The 13415-nt window shown below is 43.1% G+C and overlaps 1 protein-coding gene across 3 annotated transcripts in view; it reads right to left on the bottom strand.

Annotated features, from left to right (window-relative positions):
* BBX (BBX high mobility group box domain containing) overlaps positions 1 to 13415 on the bottom strand; it is a 194657-nt gene that overhangs the window by 109617 nt on the left and 71625 nt on the right. For all 3 annotated transcript variants that reach the window (XM_024200332.2, XM_024200333.2, XM_024200331.2), the window contains exon 3: positions 11930 to 11999. The gene's annotated coding sequence lies outside the window, so the exon portion shown is untranslated. The remainder of the gene's footprint in view (positions 1 to 11929; positions 12000 to 13415) is intronic.

Below are 13415 nucleotides of genomic sequence, written 5' to 3'. Positions count from 1 at the left end.
CCTGGGGAGAGCGACCTTATTGGGTCCTCCGCGGTACGAAACATTTCCGCGCCAGGAGACAATCAAGTACTCAGGGATCATTGCCCTGCAGAGCATGGCGGCATACGGCCCTGGTTTTTGCAGGCTTTCCCTAAGCATCCGTTCCTTTTCGCTGTCCGAGATCCTCATCAGGGTGATGTCGCTCATGATGCCCTGCTTTGAATTAGGTAGGGGAATGTTAGTATTGGGACTGCTTTACAGCCACGCGGTGGAGGCGGGAGAGGGGCAGCATACAGGGATCTTTCCCTGGGACAGCCGCGAGGGGGTGGGACAGGGGCAGAGTTCATGCTTGCCTGATTGCTGGCAGCAGAGACTGGCATTGCTTTCAATGTGAAAGGAGGCCAGTGCTACTATTAAAGTTTTAACCAGCCACAAGTCTACGGCTTACCATGTTTGCCCGCTACACAAATTCCGGTGTCCTGCCCCGCTTCTCAGATCGCCACTGCAAGACCACAGGCACTGAAGGCGAGGGCCGAAAATTCGACCTTGTCCTGAGTGCGCATGTGATAGGTGCAGTGCATGGTCTTGTTCACAGAGAAAGACTATGTTCTTTGTTCACAACTACATTTATCTTTCTGAGGAATTCACTCCCTTTTCCCCATTCCCACAGCCACATCTGCGACTGTCTCCCAACCCAGCCTGGCATCACACTCCCAGAGGCTAGCGCAGATTAGGCGGAGGAAGAAGACGACGCGGGAGGACATGTTCTCAGAACTAATGTGCTGCTCCCGAGCCCAGGCAGCCCAGCAGACACAGTGGAGGGAGAACTTGTCCCAAATGCACAGAGCAAACATGGAACGGGAGGAGAGGTGGCGTCAGGAAGACCAGCAGGCGACTCAAACGCTGCTTGGACTAATGAGGGAGCAAACGGACACGCTCCGGCGCCTTGTGGATGTTCTGCAGGACCGGAGGCAGGAGGAGAGAGCCCCGCTGCAGTGCATCTGTATCCACCCTCCCCCGCCACCAAGTCCCATACCCCCCTCACCCAAAGTCCAAAGAAGGAGGGGCAGCAGGGGCCGTGAAAAGTTTCACTCCACCCCTGCAGAGTGCTCTAGCACTAGAAGGCTCTCATTCCCCAAAATTTGAAAAGTCCTTTCCTACCCACCTCACACAAGCCCCCGTCCAAGTTTCACCCCCCCCGTTTCATGTGTAGTTACTAATAAAATATACGTTTCTGTTAATTACTGTTTCCATCATTTTCTTTTGGAGGAGAGTCTGTGTGAAGGGGGGGAAGGTGGTTGGTAATTGGACAGGACAGTCACCTTTAGCAGGGTACAGAGGCGGGAGCAGGTCCAGCAGCAGGGCACATACACAGTGCAGTTACTAGTTACCCTGGTCAGTCTGGGAGGTGGTTTTCATATTCTGTGGGGGGGGGGGGTTGCTCTGTGACTTTGTGGCTGGGGAGGGCAGTTACAGATCTTATGCAGCGGTCCTTATCCTGGATCACAGAGCCACGCAGCAGGGGATCTGTAACCCTCCTCCCCCTGCCAGAAAGTCACATAGCCGACACATACACGCAGTCCCGCCCAGGACGGCTGGCAGGCTCCGTTGAAACAACCAGTCCAGCACTGCGGAGCCTGTCATTCCTGGAGTTTAGAGGCATCATTTGCATCACTACACTACACCCGCCCCCCACCACAGTCTGCGTCCCAGGTTTAAAACATTCCCGCGAAAACAGTAATAAAGACAACGGTGTTCATTAAGAAAATAGAACTGATTTTATTTTTTGGGAAGGGGGTATGTAGCTGGAGAGGATAGTCAACATAAACTGGGTAAAGAAACAGGGGCAGGTTCAGCTTCTCTTTAAACAAAGTTAATAGTCACAAGTTACCCTGCTCACTGAGGAACCTAGCTTTCAAAGCCTCCCGGATGCACAGCGCGTCCCGCTGGGCTCTTCTAATCGCCCGGCTGTATGGCTGGGCGTAATCAGAAGCCAGGCTATTTGCCTCAACCTCCCACCCCGCCATAAAGGTCTCCCCCTTGCTCTCACAGAGATTGTGGAGCACACAGCAAGCTGATATAACAATGGGGATATTGGTTTCGCTGAGATCACAGCGAGTCAGTAAGCTTCTCCATTTCCCCTTGAGACGGCCAAAAGCACACTCCACCACCATTCTGCACTTGCTCAGCCGGTAGTTGAAGAGTTCTTTTTCAGTGTCCAGGGCGCCAGTATAGGGCTTCATGAGCCAGGGCATTAGCGGGTAGGCTGGGTCCCCGAGGATCACTGTAGGCATCTCCACATCCCCAAGAGTTATTTTGTGGTCCGGGAAGTAAATACCTTCCTGCAGCCGTCTAAACAGACCTGAGTTCCTGAACACGCGAGCGTCATGAACCTTGCCCGGCCATCCGACGTTGATGTTGGTAAAACATCCCCTATGGTCCACCAGTGCTTGCAGCACCATAGAAAAGTAGCCCTTCCGGTTGATGTACTGGCTGGCCTGGTGGTCCGGTCCCAGGATAGGGATGTGAGTTCCATCTATAGCCCCACCGCAGTTTGGGAATCCCATCGCGGCGAAGCCATCTATGATGACCTGCGCGTTTCCCAGGGTCACTACCTTTGAGAGCAGTACCGTAACGATTGCGTTGGCTACTTGCATCACAACAACCCTCACGGTAGATTTGCCCACGCCAAAGTGGTTCGCGACTGACCGGTAGCTGTCCGGCGTTGCAAGCTTCCAGAGGGCTATGGCCACTCGCTTCTGGACAGTCAGGGCTGCTCGCATCCGGGTGTCATTGTACTTCAGGGCAGGGGACAGCAACTCACCAAGTTCCAGGAAAGTCCCCTTCCGCATGCGAAAGTTTCGCAGCCACTGGGATTCATCCCAGACCTGCAGCACTATGCGGTCCCACCAGTCCGTGCTTGTTTCCCGGGCCCAGAATCGCCGTTCCACAACATCCACATGACCCATTGCCACCGTGATGTCCTCGGCGCTGGGTCTCGTGGTTTCTGACAGGTCTGTGCTACTCTCAGACTTCAGATCCTCACCCCGCTGTCGTAGCCTCCTCACTTGATTTCTCTGTATCTGCCTCTGGGAAAAGTGGATGAGAAGCTGCGAGGTGTTGAGAATGGCCACAACTGCAGCGATGGTCGCAGCGGGCTCCATGCTCGCAGTGCTGTGGCGTCCGCGCTGTCACTGACCAGAAAAGTGCGCGAACTGATTTCCCGCCGGCGCTTTCAGGGAGGGAGGGCGGGAGTGACGGATGGATGACGACAGTTACCCAAAAGCACCCTCGACACATTTTTTTTACCCAGAAGGCATTGGCGGCTCGACCCAGAATTCCAATGGGCAGCGGGGACTGCGGGAACTGTGGGATAGCTGCCCACAGTGCACCGCTTCCAATGTCGACGCTTGCCCCGTTAGTGTGGACTCACAAAGTCGAATTACTGTCCTTAGTGTGGACACACACGTTCGACTTTGCAATATCGATTCCACATATTCGATTTAAGTGAAATCGAACTACCCTCGTAGTGTAGACATACCCTCTGTTCCCTAAACGTACTGGTCAGTGCAGCTGAGGTAGCACAGAGAAGGGAGTGATCTATTACTGGCACGTAGCAGCAGCAGATTACTCCCCAGCCAAACAAACACAGAGGCTAGAAAGTGATTTGTGACTCTGCTCTGGAGACAGCACAGCTACATGCAGACCTGTACTCAGGGCAGATTCAGTCAAATCACAATCTAACTCCAAAAGCTACTGTAAACAGGGCAGCAGGGCTGGAGAAGTCAGAGAGCCAAACAATTCCTAGACAGAGTTTTAGAATAATGTCATTAGGGGAGATTTTAACTTCCCAAATATCTGCTTGGTAAAGAGAACAACAAAAGAGGCAACAGAGATTTTCTTCAAATTGTCTTCCACTTAAATTATGATCTTAAAAGTAGAAGTATCTAGTTCTTCCCAACTGCTAGAAACTGACTGAATGAGAAAATAAGAAAGGAAGCTTGGGGGAAAAAAACCGAATAGCATTCCTCTGCATTCTTTATTTCCAAATTTATAACAATTCATCAATAGCCCTGATCCTGCATCTTGCTGCATGTGGGCAGACTCCTGCATGCATACGGAACAAAGATTAAAATAAATATGTTGGTTTCTTTTTATTTGCCTTCTGGTTTCTGAGCTGCTAGGCTCTATTCAGCTCATATTTTCAAGCTTTTCTTTGGAATCCTAAAAACTAGAAACTTTTTTCTTTTTTAAGTTGAGATTCGCACATATACACGTACCTCTAGGAACTGGAGCTTCAAGTAAAACATCCAACATCAGTAGACTCAATAAAATGCGAGAGTTGGCAACATTATACAATTCAGATATAGGGCCAGATCCTTAGCTATATAAATTAGTATAGAAGTCTATAGAATTATGCTGTTAACACCAGCTGAAGATCCTGGCCCACCTTCTTTACTTAAAATTAGGGCTGTTGATTAATTACAGTTAACTCATGCGATTAACTCAAAAAAATTAATCACAACTAATCGCAGTTTTAATTGAGCTGTTAAACAATAGAATACCAATTTATTAAATATTTTTGGATGTTTTTCTACATTTTCAAATATATTGACAAGATGGGGGAAAAGAGGGGATAATTGTACTGGGACCTCAAGCTCAGGGCCCCCAAAATGTCAGTAACTGGGGTGAAATGGGGATGAAAAGAGACAGGGTGGGGCCTCAGCAAACATGATGTAGTGGGTCCCCAAATTTCTTTCGACAGGCGTGAGTGTACACAACGAAGCTTCCGTAATAAAATTCACCCATAATTACTACAGGAGTCAAGGGAACCATATACAGCTGTAGGAGCAAATGAAAGAATTAGGCCTTTAATACATTTTTAATAGGATGTAAAATATTCTTGCACAATCGTAGTGTTTGTTATAGTTTCCACTTTCGCCTTGAACTCATGTACAACAGATTAAAACAGCAGTGTTAATAAGCCATCATAACCACCACCACCCACTGCTCCCTTGACAGCCGAAGGAAGATAAATGAATGTCTATACAGTGTATTTAACCTGATTTTCTGATCCATTAAGTGCTATTAGGCCATAAATTATAATACTGTAGCATTCTTGCATCTTAAAAAAAAGGTCAATGAAAACATCCTGGATTCATTTTAAACAAGACAGATATGCTTAATGTTTATTGAGAGAAATATCCTGAGATGAACTTAAATACATTCCTAGCTATTATCAAAATTAACACAATACATCCTGCAAAATCAAGCTGTCCCTGTCTTTTTTGTTTGTTTAAATGAGATAGCTACAATACTCTGATTATAGAATTACAGTGTGAAAAATATTGTACCCATGAATTCAACTCCCTTGTCATCTCTCCCCTAGTAGATTGTCAATGGATAGTATTATACCAATTTTCTAGTATTACACATGCCCATCTTAAAGTTTAATGGACAGTTGCTCAATTTAGGATATATTTGTTCTCTAGAGTTACGTTTAAGATTTAAAAAAATTCAGACTGAAAAACAGAACTTGTGCAAAAACCTAGAGATAAAATATTTTTACAAAACATGTGATGAGCAAGCAAATTCACTCTCACTTATGCTTTTCCCTTTACCGCAGGCATTATTTTAAATGGACTTTTAGAGCACTGTAAATTCTTTAGTTCAGAGCCTCAATTTAGTCATAGAAAAATTAACTGAAACCAAAGCGTTTGCTACTCTATTTTTTTGAGTGTGTGTGTGTGTATAAAGTATTTGCAAAAGGATTCTGCCGCTTTTAACCACAGTGAGTTGCATAAACTTCTGGATGTAGTAAAGCTCAGGAAGGTTGTGCAATGTCTCATTACACAACTTTCAGGCGCCACCTAGTGTTTTTTTTAAAACTCTCCACTTTTTTAAACAGAAAAATCTGGTACTTATCTCTGCAGGATCATGATCTAAAATAATAAGCACAATCTGAAAGTAAAGCATATGCTTATGCGCTTTGCTGATTGGATTGGGAGCAGTGTACACAGCATCTTGCATGATCAAGCCCTTTAAGAGATCTTATCTAGAGAAACCATTTAAAAAAAAGCAAACTCTACCATTCACTGAGTCCAGACTTTTCGTCAGCATAGGTTAACAATAGTTTTTAATCATCGGTGCTGGTTCTGTGATGTGGAATACTGTCCAATAGCTAAGGCCAGCAAGCTAATTAAGGCCTTGGATGGACATATAACGAAGTCCCAAAGAATAAATAACAACCTGATTGTATCCTGCATGGACCCAGCATCAAACAGAGTAGGCCACGAGGATTGGCATGATGATGGATGTTAGGAGACCTGGGTTCAAATTTGAGCTCAGCCTTTGACTCAATGTGTGATCTTGTACAAATCATGTAGGCCCAAATTCTCTGTGCAATCTCTAAACCTGGGTACCTAACTTCAGGAGAAAAGGAGTTGAATGTTAGGCACCCAAAATATTGACCCCTCTTTTGAAAATTTAGATCTATCTAAGCCTTTTAAGAGATCTATCTATACACACACGGTAAGTATTACATAGTTTGAGAGAGAGAGAGAGAGAGAAATTAAAATATACTGTTGCCAAAGATCTTCTATTATCTTTCTCTCCTGCTGTGGCAGAATCATACTCACTGAAAAAATAATAATAGTGTGTGATGGGTGAAGTCTTTATAAGACCCAGGAGTAAAGGAAGCTGATTGACAGTTTGCCTAGCCAATCACTCGGAGACAGGGGAGGGACTTCCCTTCTCTGCAAAGAGTTCTGGGTATGGAAGCCTTCTATAAAAACTCTGGCTGCATCCTAGCCAGAGAGTCAAAGTTGCAGGGCTGGGGAGGAAGGGTCCTCTGCGGAAAGACCTGTCTGTTGGGCCCAGGAGGCAAAGTGGTTCCATTTGGCTCAGTAGGAACACATCGTGGACTCTTTCCTACTGCTTGATAGGATTCCTTCCATTTCCCATGAACACGCCCATTCTAAAAACTACAGAAAAGCAACTAAATACTACCAAAAAAACAAAAAACAAAACTATACACACTATACTCTTTTAAAGGTGTGTTACAAACAAGAGGACACTAATAGTTCCAACCAGGACCATATGGCGGTGAGAAGGACCTGGAGACGCCGTGGGTCCGCCTGGCCCTTTATCACTTCTACTTTCAAATTCTTCGGCTCCAGACACATGGTGCACATGCGTAATCCCGCAGTGGAATACAACAGGGACCATCACCCAAAGAAGAAAAAGTACTTCCTCTTGTTTGTATTAAACCTGCTGCCAACTAATTTCATCAGGTGACCCAGGCTTTTTATTGTCAAAATAGGTAATTAACACTTCTCTATTCATTTTTTCCACACCATTCGTGATTTTATAGATTTTGATCATATCACCCTAGATTTCCATGATGTTCCATCATCATAGTAACATGAAGTTCTACTCATGGGGAAGAGACAGAGCTCAACAACACCAAGGAGCTGTCTGCCAAGATGAACACATTGCATGGGATCACATTCAGGGGGCCAAACACAAATATGCATCATAACATGTAGTAAGGTTTCATAGTGTGCATGTCAAATGTTATTTTCCAAGTTTCTTGATTTTTTTCAAGCTCATACAGAGGCTATTCCTTATTGCAGAGAACGCCAAAGGAAAGGTATGAAACTTAATTTCAGATGTTTCAGCAGGGCCTGATTAAATTAATCCTACAGTACTTCAAGACCTAACTGAAGCAATCATCTCTGAGAACTCATGGAGGACGGCTCAAGTCCCAGAAGACTGAGGAAAGGCAAACATAGCATCGATCTTTAAAAATTATAAACCAGTCAGCCTAATTTCGATACCCAGAAAGATACTGGAACAAATGATTAAACAATCAATTTGTATCCTCTAGGCTAATAGGCTCATAAGAAATAGCTAGCATGGATTTATTAAGAACAAACCATGCAGTCCCACATGACTTTCTCATAAGCAAACTAGGGAAAAACGGTCTAGATGAAATTATTAAAGGTGGGTGCACAACTGGTGGTAGTACTGCTGAAAAAGATCTGGATCACAAATTCAATACGCGTCAACAACATGATGCAGTTGCAAAAAAAGCTAATTTTCTGGGATGCATTAACAGGAGTGTTGTATGTAAGACAGATACAGCCTCAGCTGGAGTACTGTGTCCAAATCTGGGCACCATACTTTAGGAAGATGCAGATAAATTGGAGAGAGTGTCCAGAGAAGAGCAAGAAAAGTGATAAAAGGTTTAGAAAACCTGACCTATGAGGAAAGGTTAAAAAAAACTGGACATGTTTAGTCTTGAGAAAAGAAGACTGAGGGGGACCTGATAAGGGATGTTAAGGGTTGTTAAAAAGAAACTGTGATGATTTATTCTTTGTGTCTACTGAAAGTAGGACAACTAATGGGATTAATCTGCAGCCAGGAATATTCAGGTTAGATATTAGGGAAAACTTTATAACTATAAGGATACTTCCTATTGGAATGGGCTTCTAAGGGAAGATGTGGCATCCCGTGATTGGAGGCTTTTAAGAAGGAGGTTGGACAAACACTTGTCAGGGATGATCTAGTATGAGGGACTCAACTAGATGACCTCTTGAGGTCACTTCCAGCCCTACATTTCTGTAATTCTGTTTCAGTTACTCAATGTGCAAAAGATCCCCCCAATAAATACATAACCCTAGGCCAAAACTTCCAAACCTGGTTGCCCAATTTTAGATTCCTAAATCTAAATTTACACACCTAAGTAGAAACATGTATTTGGTCTTACATTTTTTTTTTTGGTCTGCCTAATACCTTACATCTGACTTGCCAGAGTTTGTTACTTTCTATTTTCCTCAGTAGGATTTTACTTCCAACTTTTAAAAGATGTCTTTTATTTTCTCTAACTGCCTCTTAGACTCCTCATTTTTGTGTAGTTCCCTTTTTTGAAGTTAAATGCTACTGAGGTGGGTTTCTTTGCTCTTTTCTCCCGTACAAGGATTTTAAATTTAATTACATTAACTACAAATAAATCACTATTACCAAGCTGTTCAGCAATATTCACCTCTTGGACCAGATTCTGTGCGCCACTTAGGATTAAATCAAGAATTGCTTCTTTCTTCAGAGCACAAAGGACTTGTGATCCAGCTGCAGATCTTGGCATAACATAGGACTGAATCTCTTAACAAAATCCTCTCAGAACAGCTGCATTTTCATACATACAGTAACTCCTCACTTAATGCTGTAGTTATGTTCCTGGAAAATGCTACTTTAAGCGAAACGATGTTAAGCAAATCCAATTTCCCCATAAGAATTAATGTAAATAGGAGGGTTAGGTTCCAGGGAAATTTTTTTCATCAGACAAAAGACTATATTATGGTGTGTGTATACACACACACACACACACACACACACACACACACTATAAGTTTTAAACAAACAACTGAATACTGTACACAGCAATGATGATTGTGAAGCTTGGTTGAGGTGGTGAATTCAGAGGGTGGTGCCTTACTGCTAAATGATGAACTAGCACTCGGCTGAGCCCTCAAGGGTTAACACATTGTTGTTAATGTAGCCTCACACTCTACAAGGCAGCAGGAATGGAGGGAGGGGAGACAGCATAGCAGAGAGTGACAGAGACACACACCGTGTGTGTGAGAGAGAGACATGCATTGCCCCTTTAAGTACGCTGACCCCACTCTACGTACACTGTCTTTTTAAGTAGATCAGCAAGTTGAGACAGCAGCTGCTGCCAGCAAGCTCCCTCTATCCTGAGCCCTGTCATGTCCCTGCCCTGCTCTGTGGAGATGAGGTACAGGAGTGGGGGGCAGAAGCGGGGGGAGGGGTGAACACCCTGACATTAGCACCCCTCTTCCCCCTCCCTCTGCACAGCAAGCAGGAGGTTCCCGGGAGCAGCTCCAAGGCAGAGGGAAGGAGCAGCACATGGCAGTGTGGGGAGGGACAGCTGAATTGCCGGGCAATTGATAGCCTGCTGGGCGGCTACTGCACAGGGAACTTAGGGGAGCTGATAGGGGGGCTGCTGGTTCACCCTGGTTCCAAGCCCTCACCAGCTAGCTCCAACGGGCTGCTCTTCCTGCAAGCAGTGGACAAAGCAGGCGGCTGCCAAACAACGTTATAAGGGAGCGTTGCACAACTTTAAACGAGCATGTTCTCTAATAGATCAGCGACGTAACAACAAAACAACATTCATCGGGATGACTTTAAGTGAGGAGTTACTGTATATGAATGCCAGAATGTTCTTTTTAAGTCTAAATATTTCAAGTAATTATACAGAGACACTTAGTCTGTGGAGCCTTGAAGTATTCAACATCTTTTGGTAACATTTTTATTTTATTTTATTTCAGTATATAATGATACAAAATGATTCTCTCTCTCTCCTACAATTTGTTACTCTGGGTGCCTTTGGCATTACTAAAACAATAATATCACCTAATAAACAAAAAATGGCAGCAAAAAAACAAGAAAAACTCCAACAAATCCCTATCCCGACACAGCCCAAACAGTAGCTCTTTCATTCACCCAAACTCCCATCCCCCATAAATAATCACTCCCAACATAATCCACCATCTTCAAAACACCCAGGGGAACATGATGGGCCTTACAAAATGCTCTGGAGAACACCAGTCCCATAATGCTCAGGACCAAAGCAGAAGCCTGTTCCACAACTCAGGGCTCCTTACAGAGTATGTTCTACCACTAACCTCTTTTCTATTAAATCATGGGGACTCCAACAAAAGCACCTCTGCTGACTGCAGCAGTATGGTACAGGGAGACAGGCAGTCTTAAGTAGGTGGACCCTAAGCAACTTGTTTGACTCCATTTTTCTCAGACTATATTTTATTCTAAGTTGGGAATCCTTTGTGTGGTGAGACAAAGGATTTATTTTCACTCAGCTACATTAGGAATCCTAAAGTAAGGATGATCCTGAAGGCAGCCTCCATCCTTATGAATTTGTTCCTTAGTACAATGTCATTGCAGGTATTTCCAACATTTATCCTGGCGTTAATTATTAACCCTTTTGGGGATCACGGAAAGAGCTGAACGAACATCTAATAAACATCTTTACGCCCTATGGTTCTTTGCTTTTTCCATTTGCCCCAGATTAAATGAATCTGCCCACAATTAAAAGCAAAGGGCTTATAAGAGTTGGTTCTATATGTCACTCAGTTGGTGCTAGCATAAAGTATCTCATTATTAAGTATCTCAGTTTGCCTCTCTCAAAATCTAAAATAAGATAAATCAAACATTTTGCCACCAACTCAGAGTATCAAATCGATCTTCTTCATTGTAGATTCTTCCCCTAGTGGGACAAAATTAAATCACAGGAAATGGTCCTTGCTCCTAAAGTCACCCTGTATTCACAAATTCCACTGGACATGCCAGATACTAAAATCAAAACAGTACACACACGTAACGGCCAAAAAGAAAAGCTCAAAATTCAAAACGAAGACACCAAACCAAAAATAAACAAATTAGCAAAACCCACACGCCACACTTTCGTATTTTTCTTTGAGACAGGAAAAAAAACCAAAACAAATGAGGATAGCATTGCAGAAACTCCAAGTAATTACATGAATTGGTAAAGTTGATGAAAAATCTGAATGACCACAAAAATGGAAGGAAGCAATGAATTTCCGTGTCTCTAAATAACATACTTGCATCGCGTATCAGAAAAGAGGATTGTGACCTATTAACATACATTATTAGCCTGCTGCCATCTAATTACTTTAAAGTTGCCGTTCAATATTAGGATTTGTGTTATTTTTGTTTCCTGATTATGAATAAAGAAGGTCTGGAAATAGTTTTTGTTTGTTTGTTTTAAACTACACACAGTAGGAATAATGAGACAGACTCTCAGTTGAGGCAAACTGGGATAATTCCATTGGCTACACTAGAGTCATGCTGACACCAGCTGAGGAGCCTGGCCCATTACGACTTGTCTTACCTGCTGCTGGGTGAAGAGTCTCTGCAGCCTGGAGAACTAGTAGGATTATGACATCACAAGAGACTGAAACCTAAGGAAGCAAAAAGAGGAAGGGATTTTAGTCAGACTATTTAAAAAAACTTTGATTTTTGTTTACATTATCACCTATTTAACTCTCAATTCCTAATACCCACTCAGGACAATAGTTCATTATGAAAGATTCAACACTTCTGCCACAAAAAATTGAGGGCAGAGAAAACTCCTACTGCAATTCTCCAACAAAAACAGGTAAAACAAGATTTGATATTTCTAAAACTGGAGGGGGGAGTCCATTTCTTTTTACAGCATGAAGATGCAAAAAAAGGGATCAGCTCCTTTCCCCATTTCTGTTGGTCATTAAAAGGTCTTCCATTGTGTATTTACCACATTCACTTACTGAGAAGTTAAGTTTGACATGGATCATGAAAAAAGGAGATGAGAAAGAGTTTTATGAAGTGTATTCTGTCTGTAAAGTGCTTTCTGATCCCTGAATGGAAGATACTATATAAAAAGTATAAATGTTTACTGCAAACTACACTGCTATCAGCAAAAGACAAATTGAAGACATGTGCACAAACAACACAGAAGTCAAATTGAAGCTCACACAAATGAAACTGCCAACACCAAAGCATCTCTGGTCAGAGAAAACACCTGTTTACAAAGCACCCGCTACAAATAAAGAGCTATTCTTCAGCAGAGAAAGATAGTCTGCAATTTTCCCCTTGTAGTGACATATTTGTCATTGTTTTTTTTCCTACTACTGTACTTAAAACTTAGCACTATTTATTGTTTAGTAAGAATATCTATCTGAATAATCTGATTTTGATAGATTAAATTTAAAGCAGTGATAGTTTTAGATTAAGCCTAAATTATCCTGCAATAAAATCTATGGCATCATAATTCAGTTCTTGCCTTAGCTTGGGTTTCCTCAACTGCGATAGATTTTTCCCCACTTAATTTTCTCCAAAGCAATTAAAAACTTCTCTTGTCTTTGCAGCATAAGCTGAATCTAGGTAGTTTTAAAAGAACATCCAAATCAGAGTTTGAAATGAGGTGATGCTAACACTTATCCCTACAATCAGTACTATACTTTCCAGACTGGCCATTGGCAATCAGAGAACTATTTTCCCATAACCAGCCACCGAGTTGGGTAACGCCTATGCCTAGAACATTCAGCCTGATCCCCTGACAATCGAAAAACAACTGAAGCAAACAGAAAAGTCTTCAAATACCAGCCAGGAATACCAAACAGACTCTCTTGCACCCCAATGGCACTCAAATAATAATCAAAATGATCAAGGGTACATGACAGGTTATTAAATCCTCAGAGTGAAATTCTCTCAACTACAAATGACAATGATGACAAAACCTGAAGTCAAATCACTCCGTAGCAAGGCTTACAGGAAATTCACTGTGAATGAGTGGCATTGGATAGCTCCTCACTCAAGCTGCCTGGAAGAGTGCTTTT

This window comes from Terrapene carolina, unplaced genomic scaffold (genome assembly GCF_002925995.2).
Source record: "Terrapene carolina triunguis isolate 2854851 unplaced genomic scaffold, T_m_triunguis-2.0 Scaffold558, whole genome shotgun sequence".
Classification (NCBI taxonomy): Eukaryota; Metazoa; Chordata; order Testudines; family Emydidae; genus Terrapene; species Terrapene triunguis.
Note: the sequence above shows the minus strand (reverse complement) of the source record. Positions and strands in the feature narration are given on the sequence as shown.